This window comes from Epargyreus clarus, unplaced genomic scaffold (genome assembly GCF_041222505.1).
Source record: "Epargyreus clarus isolate Ecla_fem2 unplaced genomic scaffold, WU_Ecla_fem_2.2 ptg000026l, whole genome shotgun sequence".
NCBI classification, from domain to species: Eukaryota; Metazoa; Arthropoda; class Insecta; order Lepidoptera; family Hesperiidae; genus Epargyreus; species Epargyreus clarus.
This window is the reverse complement of record NW_027332233.1, coordinates 16036118-16053032: the sequence shown is the minus strand read 5'-3', so window position 1 is coordinate 16053032 and position 16915 is coordinate 16036118. Positions and strand designations below refer to the sequence as shown.

General features: G+C 37.5%; 1 protein-coding gene across 6 annotated transcripts in view; it reads right to left on the bottom strand.

The window, feature by feature from the left end:
• Window positions 1–16915, bottom strand: part of LOC140753589 (uncharacterized) — a 105545-nt gene that overhangs the window by 57648 nt on the left and 30982 nt on the right. The window contains exon 1 of one of the 6 annotated variants that reach the window (XM_073088305.1): window positions 8739–8926. The exons of the other annotated variants lie outside the window; for them this stretch is intronic. The gene's annotated coding sequence lies outside the window, so the exon portion shown is untranslated. Of the gene's footprint in view, window positions 1–8738; window positions 8927–16915 lie in introns of those variants that run through there. 6 annotated transcript variants of the gene reach the window in all.

Sequence of the window (16915 nt, the reverse complement as noted above, 5' to 3'; positions counted from 1 at the left end):
GACTTGAATCATTGAATAAGTTGTCAGATCGTCTCTTATTAACGTGTTACAATTCGTACGTTGACAGCATAGAGGACAAGATAGAACTAAATATTAAACCCTTTTGGTCTTTTATAAAATCTAAAATAAATAATTGTAGTAATTATCCTAGTACCATATCTGACGGCACGAGGACAGCATCAGAGGGGTCTGAAGTTTGTAACTTGTACGGAAAATATTTTGCATCCGTATACTCTAGCCCCAGCCCCAATGTTAATATTTATAATGAAAGGCTCAGCGTCAATAGTGAAACTTGGAATGGTGACAGTCTTACATCTATTTGTATCAATCCCGATACTATCTTAAAAAAATTAAAAAATTTAGACACTAACAAGGGTGCAGGACCGGATGGCATACCTCCATATTTTATAACTAATTGTGCACCAAATCTTGTTTTGCCCTTATATTTAATTTTTAAAAGATCTTTAGACACAGGTATTTTCCCTGAGGCTTGGAAACTAGCTAAAGTTGTTCCTGTATTGAAGGACGGAAACAAATCGCAAGTATGCAACTATAGGCCAATATCAATACTGTCTACTTTCGCAAAAATATTAGAATCTATAGTATGCCCGTTTATTCAAAATCATTTCAAACAAATTAACAGCCCACATCAACATGGCTTTATCACCGCTCGCTCAACAAGTACAAATCTCGTATCTTTTACTGAGATGCTGGCACAAGCCATTGACAATAATGGACAAATTGATGTAATATATACAGATCTTAGTAAGGCTTTTGATCGCGTGTTACATGGTATTTTATTATCAAAGCTCTCAAACTACGGCATAGGGGGTTATTTGCTGAAATGGTTAGAATCATATCTCAAAAAACGTTACTTCTATGTTGTTGTAGGTGGATATGACTCGGAATTATATGAAATATCATCAGGTGTGCCGCAAGGATCCCATCTGGGGCCAATCCTTTTCAATATTTTCATTAATGACGTGACTAGCTGTTTTATGAACTCAACCCCCTATTTATATGCTGATGACCTTAAGTTTGCCAGGCGCATTGAATCTGAAAAAGATATTAAGCTGCTTCAAGACGATCTAGACAGGCTTTCTGAATGGTGTAATTTAAATGGTATGTCACTTAATACTAAAAAATGTTCCCATATAAAATTTTCTCGTAAATTACATCTAACTCTATCATCCTATCATATTGCTAATCAGAAACTTCAAGAAGTAGAATCAATTAAAGACTTAGGAGTCATATTCGATAGGCAATTAACATTTGTTCCTCATATTGATTATGTGATGAAAAAGGCGTCTAATATGCTAGGGTTTGTAATAAGGAATGGCAAGTTATTTCGCAAAGTTAAAACGAAAAAGTTAATTTTTAATGCATTAGTGCGTAGTATTATTGAATATTGTAGTGTAGTCTGGAGGCCACATTATGCTAGTCATATTTTGAGAATAGAACGTATTCAGAAACGTTTTCTATGGCACCTGTCTAGTAAAACGATGTTGGCGGGTATGTCAATGTCATACGAAAACTAACTAAAACATTTTAAAATTTGCTCATTGAACAAGCGTCGTGATTTATTGGATATACAATTCATACTTAAGATAATAAGACATAAATTAGATTGCCCGCAAATATTGAATAGTCTAAATTTTAGAGTACCCTGTCGTTATCCTCGTTTCAAGATCTCGCCTCTTGTACCACCCCTGCGACGAACAGTATTAGGATCTAACTCCCCAATTCCCAGACTATGTAAACTAGTTAATTCATTAAACGACTTAGATATCAACTTTGATAGCATGTCTAAATTTCGAAACAGATTGTTAAATTTATAGTGACAACAGAGCAGAAACAAAACTATGTTAAAATTGTCATGTTAGTTCTGTCCCAATACATTAATTTATTATATATTTTACATCTGTTTTTTTTTTGTATTCTTTTATAATGTAGTAAAAGAATCAAATTATATTATTATAATATTGTTAAAATCAAATTTAATTTACTACTAGATTACCCAATGCACTTATGTATCTAAAATTGTTGTGCATGCTGTGTTTGCCTGTAATAGGTTGTGCACGTACCATAAGACCATTGTTTTGTAATTATTTATAATACATTTCGTGTAACAATTGTTGGCAATCCTTATTAAATAAATAAATAAATAAATAAAACATACTGGAAGAAAATTCTTACTGAAAGTCATCCATAGACTCCATTCATTGTATATGAGTAAACTCTATGACAAAGAGGTTATTCGTTTTAATTTTTATGAAAAAGAACCATAGAATAGGACTGTTTCTATATCTGATAGCAAATTATACCACAAAATGCACACTATTTATTCGTAGGCATGATTATCACTTACTACGTTCACTACTTGTCATTTTTAACTTATCTCAATAGCCTAAGACAGTATCGGCTACCAACAAACCTAATTACTAAACTTAATGCAAGTGTAATAAAAATATACCTATGGAAATAAAGATCCCTGTTATCTTAGATGCACATCTTAGGTCATATTGTAAACACCAGTAAAGTGGTCATAATGACCTAATGACCTATAATAATAATTAAAGTTGTTTAAATGACTCAACCTGGTTTTCAGAGTACAAAGAAATGACACAGCCAAATCACAACATTGTAAGTCATAAGAACCTGAATCTTTTACATGATGCAGATAAGATTCTATTCAGTTACTCAAGTCCCATAGTAACTACCTACGCATAGTTACGCACGCACGCACTAAGCAGACACTAAGCGTAATTCGTAATTCTCAATTCATAATAAAATAGGAACATTTATTTGAAAGTACTTTCATTAATAAAGATTTAAGTAGAAAAAAACAAAAAGGAAAAAAGAAGGCCTAAACTACTGCCTTGAGGCACACCACAATTCTTTATCTTGATTTTTTAATTGACGTTGGTGATTTGTGAATTTGAATTTTGACGTATTTTGCGCATATTGTTTGCTATTTAAGAGATATTATTTTACCTATCCAAAGGGTTAGCATTGCCTGTCATCTTTTTTTATTTATAAATGAGTCCCATGCTGTGGTTAGATTTCTTATTCAAAGTCAATAGGTGCTGTCCTTTGTAAGTAAACATCCATAAAAATATATAGCAATGATGACGGGTGCAGTGTTGATGCCTTTATAATTGTTATAATAACATTATTAGGTGCAGATACTGGTTATGGCGTCACAATGGTAGTTAGGTCATCTTTTGTTTTACGTTTGAAGCTGCATAATTTCTAGAAATGAAATTGTTATTATTCGTCATTATTATTCATTTATTTTCTGTGAACTAAATTAGAACGAACGAGTTATAATAATAACTCCAGACAGTATAGATAAAGTTTTTAAAGAAACTGGTATTATATTACGAGTTGTTAGCAAATTTCATGATTTCGATATTTTTCTGTAAAAGCATAGAATTTAGATTTAGAAAAAATATCAAATTAAAACTGACAATAAATCAACAAATGATATCGGTATAGTTCTTTGTTTGGTTAGAAAAGCAATAAAGAAGTATTTTAACAATGAAACATTCTAGCAACGACAGAAAGCTGTACAAACAGATATCATGATTGAACTACAACTGTATTGCGAAAACGGCACAGAAAAAGAAAACTCAACATTTTTGTGGCAAACGATATTAAAATAGTTAAACTTAATTAAAGGCCGGAATATAATTAATGTTAGAATCCCATAACATATAAGGAAGGGGCTTCAAGGCTAGAGACAGACGGACGGCCGGACGCGCGTCTGTATAATGAGCATTGTGTGCCGAAACAATACCGGGGACATTACAACAGCCATTAGGAGTTCTATAGATATTGTTCGGCGCCAAAACATTGGACTTTCATTATAAACACCGTTCATGGTTATTGTATGTTTAAGAAGGTCTTATAAAGGAATAGAAATTGGTAAATCTCAACGGTGTTTAGATCTATCCTATTTACTTATTTCTGAATGATTTCCGGTAACTTTAAATCTACTCTATAATCGTTTCTAGAGACATAATACACAGACAATCTGGTTTCTAGAAAGTCAATCAAATAATGACAAATATTATATCCTTAGGAGAGGTACAAATATTACAAGTCCTATCTGAAGAAGATCACGCAAATGAAGTTTACCTAAATTAAGTCTTTGCTAAAATAAAAATGTTCATTTCAAGTTAATCATTGCTAAATTAAAAATGAACTCCTTTCAGCACTGTCTCTTAACTTATACTAACCAACTTCAATTTCTTTAACTGATCAACGTATTTCATTTTTCTGCAGTATGTTTTCTTAATAGGCATTATTAAGTGCATTATAAATAGAACCTTACGAGTGCATACTATGCTTAGAAAGCCATGCATGTGGAAATCGGTATCTATAGGCATTGCATCGATTACACCTCAGTTACTTCACCGGCCGGCACGGCGCTAACAACTCAGTTAATTGCGGCCGCCGGCGCGTGACCATCTGACCTTAATATCCAAGTTGCATATGTTTGATTGTCTGAAAATATTTCATTAAACATGTACGGAAACTATGATTTACTATTGCATAAACAATAACGCCTTCTACACTCCTATATAGATTTACACGAGAATTATGTGTGCGTGAGACTGGGTGATTCTGTGACTCGAGTACTATGGAAATAAACAAGGATACACCCAGAAATATCCAAAACGAGAGAAAAATATAGACTTGAGATTGAACTCGGAACCCTTTGTTCCCAGACTTGTTTGGAGAGCGCTGTCAGGCTAGTCATTGATCCAATCAACCAATCGAATACCATTCAATCAATAAATAATTCAGTACTTAATACATAAATTCAGTACTGGATGATTATCAATAAATAATTTAGTAACAATTGGTTTAAGTTTATCGTTTATGTTATTTATATTTATTTTGATTACCCATATGTGACTAATATAAGCTAGTCAAAAATGTTAAAAAGTTAAGATAGAAACAAAAGAAGAATTAATCATAAAAAAAATTCTACCAAGCACTTAGTAACGATAAAAATAGTAATACGAATGAATTGCAGCAAACATGATACTTGACCATCAAACAGCGCTTAAATGGTAATAATAATGATCCGACTAAACATAATGCAACTCTATCATACCACAATTCACTATGACTCTCACTTTCTTCAAGAATTTATTGTGTTATAAATAATATAGCAACAGCTACGGACTTTCGTAATCACAGTGAGGCAACGGCCGTCATGTGGGTAACAAATGAACTTTAATAATAGGGTTTTGTTGCGTTATAACTGTAACGTGAAATGATCACATTATACTGTCAATGTTCATTGGTACAGCTTCGTGCGGTCTTTTAAATGAAACTGAAGTAGCAAAAACTGTTTGTCTCATGGTAAGAAGAATTTGCTCATAGATATCTGTAGTAAGGTTGATTACCGATAGGATTAAAGTTCTACGTGGGTCATCTATAGATTCAATGCTATTCCTGATAATTAGATTGGAAATATTTTTGTACTCGTAAGTATCTCTCCCTTTACCACAAGTTTCAAACGAGAGCAGCAGTTTGTTAAGCAGAAATACAAAATGGTTGTTTAGTAAAAAGTAGCAAAAATAGATCGTTATCCACTCCCAAGTCTTTTAACAATTAACGACATCTTTAAGTGAGGATTAAAATTTATTAACACATTTATACGACGTCAGAATTTGTGCCCGTTTTGGGGTTAAAATTAGATCCTTCTAACCGTTAGTGACAATTTAACATGTGGTTGCTTGCTACTTTTTAGGATCGAACTGTGCATAACTCAATTCAAAATTTGATCGCAAATTTGTCATTACCAAAACTAATTAAAGTTTGTAGGTAACAAAAGTAACATTAAAGGGTAGATAATAACAGAAGTTATTAATGTTTTAACTGATATGTTACTCATAACATTAATAAAGCATAAACGGAAGTATATAAACATGGGTATTCAGATATATTATATACGCTGGTGGATTCTGATAAGTGCTATGCAACATTTTAACCTTGTTATTTGCAACAAGCGTTTTAATATGTAATGTATTATTTAACAAAACTCATTCCTTCGGTTTTTTAGTGTCTTTCATGTTTCGGCTTTCTTATACGTTATATTTTTCTATACCAAACTCTACGACAAAATCAATTTTATAGAACAGACATAACAAAACACTCGTTTCAATAAAATGGATACAACAAGGAATTGTAAAAACATCAAAAGTAAAATGAGAATTAATTTATATCATTAAACGTTCACTAGTGTCTATCCAATTAATTTGAACTGCCTATTTAAATATAAATAATATATGACTCTACACAGAGAATGAGCCGTTCGATCGACTGGTTTCAAGCGAAAAAGTTATAAAAGAATGTCTGTGAACGCAGCATGTGTTGGAATTTCCGACATCATGTGCATAGCAGGACCTATATACAGGGTGAATGTTTAAAACGGGCCTTCAGGGCCAAATCCGAAACTATAAGGATTAGCGAAAAATGCTGAAAGGAGTTACGAGGCCGATTTTGATAAAAACTAAAACTGCATCATTACTTTTTTAAAATAACTTTTTCCCTAGCCGGGAATCGAACGAGTTCATTTTGAAAAAAAATACACCCTCTATATTATTCCACTATCTGATAGTGTTGCTTATAAGGATCAAAATCTGGGAAGTAATGATAAATGACTAACTAAAGGAAAAGCCTCAATTTTAAGAAAATACATACTTTTTGATATTAATTTGGCAGTTAAGTTCCCGCCAATCATCAATTCGCGTATTAACAATTTTTTGGCTCAATGTTTCAAATCATTCGAAATGGACGTTTTGTTCTTCAAGAATTTATATTTTTATGTCCGACTTAGTTAAGGTTACTTTTAGGACCATTATAATAGATTTACCTTGCTATGGGCGGAGTTTCGTTTAATACGGATGTAAAATTGTCAATTTGCGAGAATGTCTTTTTCGAGTCATATCCGAGTGATAACTAAACAAAGAGATATAGAAAATTATATTTACTGTTGAAACGTAGTTATAAACAACAAACAATAACAATTTACTATTTAATCACTTATCTATTTTTATTAATAAATAAATCCTAAAAACGGCGGTAATTTACTTGCCAATTTATTACTTTCTCATACTAAGCCGTATGACACGGTTATAACATCGAATAATTAGTTGATTAACCAACAAATTCTTCAATGGTATGACTTACGTATGTTTCTTAAGAATTACACATAAATCATTTGTTATGTATAATCCTTAAGGATTTGTATGGCAATGTATGGAAAAATATGTATTTTCTTCAAAATTTTCCTTTTCCTTTAATTTGTCACATAACATTACTTCCCAGAATTTGATCCTTATAAGCGACACTATCAGATGGTGGAATAATATAGAGGGTGTATTTTTTTTAAAAATGAACTCGTTCGATTCCCGGCTAGGGAAAAAGATATTTTAAAAAACTAATGATGCGGTTTTAGTTTTTATCAAAATCGGCCTCGTAACTCCTTTCAGCATTTTTCGCTAATCCTTATAGTTTCGGATTTGGCCCTGAAGGCCCGTTTTAAAAATTCACCCTGTAGACTTACTGGACTTCTCGTTTACCTACTGAAGTAATAAATCATTTTAGTTTGTTCTTAGCTTCTTGTTTATTTTAAAACTCTTTAGTCAGTCTTATATAAAAATTGTGTCCACGTATTGTTCCTAAAATGATTTCATTTTGATATATTGCTTTTGTCCTTACATGACGTCGATTAACGAAAACATTAATAACATAACTAGTTTTCCTTAAAACAGTTGAATGAAGCTTCAAAACAATATTTGAACGAGACTGCTTAGTATTGCCTATAATACATAAATATGTTTAAAAATTAAAATAATGAAAAACGTTAGATTATACTTCTACAAGGGCAGAACTTATAAGGGCTTAAGAAACTTAGGTCCCAACAAGGTTTAATGACATAAAAGTATAACTGTACGGTGTAAATGACATCGATTTGGACCTACATAGTGGGAGGCCGTAAGTGGGCAGAGCGTAGCCAAACCGGCCAGATGCCAACGGTTTATGTTGTTACTAAGTAAAGCTAGAGTTTTTCAAGTTCTTTGCTAATCAAATCAATTGCAGACTACAATTTTTTAAGGATCAGTATGATAGTTTAGCTGCTAGAAAACTTATTAGAGATTATAGTAGTATAGTATAGTAGTAGTTGTAGTAGTCTAACAAAAATGTATGTCTACATGTACGTTTATCATTTTTACAAATGTTACTGTATTAACATATTAATTATCAGTACATAGTAAAAGCGAAATGATCTTCAAAATATCATTCTTGGGAACATAAGTAAGTACTTTATTAAATTAGTATGGATATCGTATTTGTTATACTTACGACAGTCGTTATTGCCGCGATATGTAGACGTTACAGGAAACCTTACTAATGCAGACTTGCGGACATAAACCTCCATAACATATCACAATATTATATAAAGAGATAGTATTAAAATTATACAACACGAAAGATAAACAACAATATGAGCGTTAAAAACAAACATCGATAAAAGCCAATTCATTGTGCCACAACCAGCTCCTGAGCTTTACGACAAATTAATTTCTATAATTAATTAGCATTCAACAATCGTTGCACTGTCAATGACTTTTAAATTAACTTTCCAATAGATAGTAAGCAAATGAAGAGAATGATCTTAACGCACTAACTTTCAATCTTAGGCAATCGGTACGCACCTGTGTTAATGTTTATAGCATCCAATAAATATTCCACTTAATCCACTTCACATTTCACTAACTGTACGAGACAAGTCATGATGAATCAGATGTTTGGAGAATAAATTGTGTGATATTAATAGTTTTTTCGCACTCGGCGGGGGACTTTACGAATGTTTAAGTTATGGACGCACGTGTGTTGAACGCGGTGGTCGCGGACAGTCTGGCGCTGTGGCGTGGTTACGTAGTAGCCTGACATGACATGACCTACTGGGAACTGGGTGAAGCGGACACCAGGCCTACCTGAATGAATTCTTTACACCCCTATCGACTTTGGTTCTAAGGAACAATGGCGGCTAGATAAATTAGCAGTAAGTCTGTTAAAAGGGATTAAGTACGTGACGGAGATAATGAAACAGTTTTGGGTACTATTTGTAAAATTCTGAAAACAGCAGGTATACATTTCCAAGAAAGTAAATAAATAGTATAATTACTTGTACCACACGAGTAATGGGTACTACCACATGGTGTAGTAGATACGAGTTAAGTTAACATAAACTTGAGTAACTTTAAATTAACTTTAGACTGTTTTTTTCACAAATTTTAAGTTAAAATGAGTTGTTTACGCACGTATTACTACAACCATAATCCTGTAATTACAACAGCAGGCGCCGAAGTTCTTTCCTGACAAAACAACATTCTTCAAAATTGAATCCCTGTTTTACATCTTACTACTAGCTAACCTTTTATCCTGCTCTAATGAGTAACAACTGCCCTTGAAATAAACCAGTATATTGAACGCGTGAACAGACCGTTCGATTCGATCGCAGCTCTAGCAATTACCCAGGAATGCAGGCCACTCGTGCTGCTGAGGAAATGTATGCGTTTCATCACGCTTCACTATCCGAACTCTACGTTGGTAGAGTCGATAGAGCAAGGGATTATCACGTCTTTCGTAATTGTGTAATGGTGTTTTGTAAACTGCTTTAATGTACATTTAAGCAGTGGTGAGATGCTCTAGTGAGGTGAGTTGAGGTGACAGATGGGCGGAGAGCGGTGAGGTGAGAAAAGAGAGGTGAGGTGAGGGAGGGATAATTGTCTTTTGGTGGGAAGTCAATGCTGTCATATCTGTCAATTGTCATTATTATCATATATTTATTAAAAAATATATCTTCCTATAACTGTTTCTTTTATTGTGATACACTCAAGAAATATAGCGTCGTAAAAATTGCATCTGATTATGTCAGTTAATTTATACCCATATTTGTTTCTTTCGGTACTATCTGAGTGTACAGGAAGTATATATATTGTATTTTACCATTCCGCCAGGCTTATATCACACCCTATACAATTCTCCACCATCTATGCATAGAAAACTCTGATTGTTTTTACTGTTCTAACAATATTTAATAAATGATTTATTTTGATTGATTTTATTCGTGTTATGAACATTTGTTTTATTACTCTTATTAAGATTGAAATTATCATTTTCTTATAAATTTAATTAAATATATGATTGAAATAGGTTGCTAAGTAGAAACATGTTATTATTAAAATTGTACCTACCAACAATGTAATGTAGGTAACATGTGTCGAACACTATCGGGATATAAATAGGTACTTTTGTATATTTTACTGTTTTTCCATCGCATTTACAGTTTCTAATATTTCTTATCAATATGTTCCATATAAACCATTATATTTCAAACAGTATTCGAATACTTTGTACGGTATTATAACAGTAAATGCAACAGCATCTCTATAGTTTTTCCTGTTTTGCCATTTTCATGATGAACGTCGATATGAAATAACAGTGGACACATTCTCTTGTAGAAATTGCGTTGGGTGTCGACTGGCGATGTGTACTGCTTTTTGCTTTGCCGTCGAGATTGCAAGCTCGATGTTGCATTACCAGCATTACTTAAATATATGCTATTTGGAGTTTCATTCGCCGCTTCTTCTCCATAGCAAACATCTTCCGAATTTTATAATCAATCTATACTAATATTATAAAGAGGAAAACTTTGTTTGTTTGTTTGATTGTAATGAATAGGCTCAAAAACTACTGGACCGATTTAAAAATTCCTTCACCATTCGAAAGCTACATTATCCACGAGTATCATAGGCTATATTTTATAAGGAATGTATTAAATAAATAGATTTTGAGGCGGTACAAAGTTTGCCGGGTCAGCTAGTTTTGAATAAATTAAATTTGATTTGAATTTGAAAATCTGTGGTCAACCTGTATCTTCCCTTCGTAATAGCACCAGTCTCTTCCCGTGGATGTCGTAGGCGACAAAAGGTTTAGTCGGAGAAGGAAATGGGTGGTACCGTTTCCCTTTCAAATTGTTCATCTCATGAGGTTTTATATACGTAATGAACGCGGTGACTAAGGCAGTTGACCTTTGAGTAGTAAGGTCTAATAAATAGAAGGGAAAAGTACAATTTACTGAAAAAGATTTACTTTAATTTGCCATCTTTAATTGTTCCCAAAATTGGATGCTTAATATATGACTGTAAGGGATGGCGTAATAATACAGTGTTGTTGAACTCGTTCGATTCCCGAGCAGGGTAATAGATTTTATTAAGCTTAATAATGCAGTTGCAGTTATAATCAAAATCCGTAGATCCTTTCAACATTTTCGCTATTCCTTATAATTTTGGATTTGTCTCCACGCACACTTGAAAATATCGTAGTATTTTAGTAACTAGTAACACACTCGTACCTACAATATTTAGGTATGTTGAACGTATTATTGTAATTATGAGTAATAAATATATCTCTCAGCAGCGGTGATGCATAAATAATTATGAATTCATGCGGTTTATTCGAGCAAAGCCGTTAATGATGAATTGATTGTTGCAAATTACCCGGAGCCAGTATCGGGTGCCATTATAGAGCTGGTGGGAGTTAATGATTTATATTATAGCAAATTCAAGGTGGTAACATACTAGAGTGCAGAGGCAAAAAGGTCACATCTAGTTCTTCGGTAGCGTAAGAGGACGTAGACTTATGTTCTAGTTTGAATTGTGTGGTAAGCAGAAATATGTACGAAGTGTTACAATTTAATCTTCAGGATAGCAACGCAAATCCTTAGCTAAGGGACGATGGGGGACCATCCAAAATCTTAATCAACCGACCGTGATCGTCATAACTGTAGCCAAAGTACGGGTTTTGGGTTGGGAACTACACTGGAACTCTTGACCAGAATTCAACATCTCCGAAGTAAAATCGTAACTACAGCTATATACGCATCTGTGACCGAATTAAACTAGGACATCAATCTAATTTAGAGTTGTTTACGAATGTCTATCAATAGGAGCCTTAACACTAAGTGGTGCGAATGCCCGTTGCCCGTTTCTATTATGTAAATAATGTTCCCAACAGTAGTGTAATGAGTGTTATGACAAACGAAGCATAAATAATTACGAAATCATGTCATGTCATAGAGAACATGCGATAATTGACATCTGGCTCATGATATAAGGTTACTGTTTAGGAAGCCTCACTGAGGAAGTAGGGTTTCCTTCCTCGCCTAACGAATCGAATTTGAACGCGTCTCGATTACACGTTACGTGCCGAGTATTGATGATGCCCTGGTACTCGGGTGTGACAAAAGCATTTTTGTACCTTTAATGATTTTATTATCTATGCTGGATGCCACAAATTCCTGTGGTTTTGCTCTTCGAAACAGAAAAATAAAAGTTGATTGATATTTTCAACAAAGAATTTATAGCTATTTAAGACGTAGCTTTGTCGGAAAATTATCGTGATAATAAAGAGATAGCAGCGAATAAATGTAACGAAATACGTGCACAACTTATTTGTACAATTTTAACAAACTATTCAAATCCTAGAAACCATAGGCCATGGTTCTAAATAGACAGTCACCATGGTAGATAATTAATATTTTTTGAACTGAATGCTCGTTGCATCATAAAAAAATGTTCTTATCTATGCTATCGATTTCAAATCATCTCTATTAAGAAAGAAAGAAAGAAAGAAAGAAAGAAAACATTTATTTCGGTAAACATCCTGTTACAATTAAGGTTACATAGTACTTAATACATAATACATAAAACAAACAGACAGATATAACGTAATATATATGACATAACAAGTGAGCAAAATTATTAAGTATGAGGATGGATACCGAAAAAGGGTTACACTCAGCCTGTGTCGCGGGTAACCGCGGCTGCTGGTTTTCGGTGAAACCCCGTATTATTTTTCGCGCAGCTCGGACAAGTGGTGTGTGCTATACGTACTGGTTATAATAATTAAATGACATAGATATTTATATGAATATAGATAAAATTTGTGTTATAGCTACTAATAATACTGGTAATAATCTGTAGTATCTGTATATATATATATTTGATGCGAGTGAACAGTGCAAGAAATAAGTGTAAGCATGAAATTGGCGTGGGTGAGTATGAGTGGGTAGTGTGTGTGCGTGTGTTGCGTGTATTTGCGTGTGTATGTTCATGTGTGAGTGCGTAAGTGCATGTGTATGAGAGAATGTCTGTGTACGTGAAAGATTCATTATTGCTGACATTTTTGAAATGTCAGCAATAATGAATCTTTCACGTACATGTTACACCTGTCACCCTCGTACTTGTTTTTGTTTATGTCATATTCTGTTGGATGATTTACGATGTTATTCCTGGTTCTACATCATTATATAATTGTTCGTCTGTATAATGTTATTCAAGTAGCACTGATTTTATCGCTCTCATAAAATTACTATCTTTTTATAAGATAACGAATACGCTAAGTAGAGTAAAACATTTCAATATTCTAATTTGTTGATAAAAATAAAAAGCTCGTCTTTTTAAGCATAAAAGTTGTATTTATGTGTTACATGTATTGAATAATCCGTATAGTTTACTTTTACCGAAATCAATAAAATTAGTGGAACTTGCATAATGTTCGTGCATTGACAATCGCCTAGCCAAGTAGATACGTTCCAGTATGCTCTAAATAGGGTTCCGGGTTCAATATCCGACTAGGCAGCGTTACGTTTCATTGATGTATGGGTGTTTGTTATACGTATGTGTCCATGAAACCATAGTATGTTAATACAGCATAATGCAGCATGCCGTAGAATATAGACGCAAAAAACCATTTGAATTATTGCTTATTTTTTGATGTGATAAAAATATTAAACGAGCATAGTCTTGTCGGATGTTATGTTAAGCTTAAATTTAATCTATAAATCCAATCAAGCAATAAATAATGAAATTATAATACAATCTATCGCTGGGACGTCTTACCCTCCGGGCGCACATATATTGCGGCAATGACAACATAAGGGCGGTGGGCAGGAATTTCGGGTCTCGAGGATACCCTCTTTGCCCGGGCAGATTCTCAGGTGGTAAATACCCCCCGGATTCTTGATATTTATTCATAATAGTATAATGTTATTTAAAACATAATAAAATAATGAACAAATATTAAAAATGTCTATCATCCCCCTGTTGAGGGGGTGATTCGGTAATTATCGCGTCGTTGTACCGAGCGGACGGTCGGCCCCCTGGTGGTCGGGGGTCGCCAGCCCTGGGAGCTCCCGCGGGAGCGGGCGCCCCGTAGGTGGTCGATCGTGTAGGGGCGCGAACCCCTTTAAATGGGAGTATGGTCCTGCCTCCGCCCGCTCATACATTGAGCGTGCGAGGCGGACCACAAACTCCTCGACCGTTTCGATCTTGAGGTCGCGCCACACCACTTCGTTCCTGACGTAGCGACCCGCCCCCACGATTGCTCGCAGGGCCAGGTTCTGCTGGGCCTGGAGACGCTGGCGTTGCGACCTAGATACCAACGCGTACCATGCCGGCGCCGCGTAGGTAAGTCGTGAACGAATGTAGGTCTTGTAGATCCCTAGTTTCGTCCTTAACGGTAACCTGGATGTAAGCACCGGTCGGAGCATCGCTCGGGCCGCTCGGGCCTGGTGGATCGATTGTTCCACCTGCGGGATCATATGCAACGAGCGATCGATGTTACATCCTAGGTATTTAACTATTGGCTGCCAAGCTACCTCCGTGTCACGGAGCCTCAGCGGAGCCGGCATGATACGCTTGCGGCTGAAAAGTATTGCGACTGTCTTTCCGACATTGACAGCCATGCGCCACTTATCCAGCCACATAGGTAGTAAGTCGAGCAGACGCTGCATTCTCCGTGCAGCTAAGTCCGCTCGGCGGGACGACGCGAAGTACGCACTGTCATCTGCGAACAACGCGAGCATAACGTCGCGCTCCCAGTCTTCCAGGTGACCTTGGAGAGTGGGGGCGTCGTTGGTATACAGAGCATAGAGCCACGGAGAGAGGCAGCTGCCCTGCGGCACCCCCGCACGTATGGGCCTAGGGTCTGAGGCGACGCCCTCAACCGAAATGTAGAACTGCCGCTCACTTAGAAACGATGCTATCAACCGTATCAGCGTCGCCGGGGCAGGTGTATTCATCATTTTGCATATGAGCCCCTCATGCCATACGCGGTCGAACGCCTTCTCGATATCGAGAAAGACGCCAACCGTGTGACGGCCGTAGTTGAGCTCGGATGCTAAATGATGAATAACCCGCGTGAGCTGCAGCGTTGTGGAGTGACCGGCGCGGAACCCGAACTGCTCGTCCCTTATAGTAAGGAACGGACGCAGTCGTTTCAACGCCAGTCTCTCGAACAGCTTGGCTGTGGTTGATAGCAGGGTTATGGGGCGGTAGTTACCCGGGAGACGGCGGTCTTTCCCCGGTTTCGGGAGGACGATTACCTTCCCTAATTTCCAGATGGTCGGGAAATGGCCTGTGCGTAGGATGGCGTTAAAGACCCGAGTCAATGAGACAAGGGCCCCTCTGGACAGCATACCTAGCGCCGCGTTGGGGATCCCGTCGTGACCTGGGGCCTTACGCCTTGGTAGACGTAAGGCCGCCTTCCTTACCTCAGTGGGAGAGATAAACTCGATCCCTTCGAGTGCCGGTGTCGGGTCCCTAAGGAGGTCCCCTACTCTACGCCCTACATCCTCGTGATGCGCGGAGGCTGACTGTGCGGGTGGATGGGGCGAGAACTGCTCTTCCATATACTCCGCAAGTATCTCCGCGCGGTCCTTCGCTGCGTGGACCCGCCTCCCCCCGCCATCTAGGAGAGGGGTGACGGGGACCTTAGCGCGAGTCAGCTGTCTATTAAGATGATGGAGAGACGTTTGCGACTCGCCAGCCTGGTCGATTCTCATCTCCCAGGTGGCCCCTCGCAGCTCCGCCATCTCAGCAGACAGCCGCTCGGCCAACGCATTCAGGTCGCGCTTGACCCGGGGACAACGTGTGCGCGCCCAGAGCTCGCGCAGCTTACGCTTCTTAGCGAGCATTTCGCTAAGACGGACTGGGAGTGGTGTACTGTAGCGGCCCGTCTCCACAGGGGACTGCGAAGTCGAAGCCGCCAGGGCATTAATAATTGAGGTTTGAACCGCCTCGGTGGCGGCTTCGACCCCCCCGGCGGAGGAGAGCGAGCCGCTAAACTTAATGGAATTTAAAGTATTTTTAAACTTATCCCAGTCCGTCTTGCTGCGGAGTCTGGGGGGTTCCACACACGCCGCCCCAAGGCCAAGAACGACCAATATGGGCAGGTGTTGTGTGTCCAGGTCATACAACACCTCCACATGGACTGGACACGCGAGATCCTTGTGGAGTATGATGTCCAGGACATCTGGGCGGTGGGACTCGTCCGAGGGGATATGGGTAGGGGCCTCAGGACCCTGTACCTCATAGCCTTTAGCCTCGGAGTCTTCATACAGCTTCCGTCCCACGGGACTGATGACTCTGGACCCCCAAGCCAAATGCTTGGCGTTGAGGTCACCAGCCACCAAGGTCGGAGCACCACCATCCATGATGTTCGAGATGTCCTGCGGGTCAAATTGGGGACCTGGCGGGCGATACGCCGCATAGAGTCGCAGGTCCCTTCCCGCCGCACTCAACGCTACCCCTATGGAGCGCGTGTGGGTGAACGGCGGGTGTGGCAATTCCTCGTGTACCAAGTCGTGTCGAACCGCAACCGCGGTTCCCCTAAAGGGAAATCCCGCGGGCGTCTGTTCGTCACGCCGGTACACGTGGTAATTAGGTAGCCTTAGATTGAGGCCTGCACGCAGCTTGGTCTCGCCCAGGAGCACGACGTGAATGTCCTGCGCCTGTACGAGACCACGCAGCGCTTGCAGGTGTCT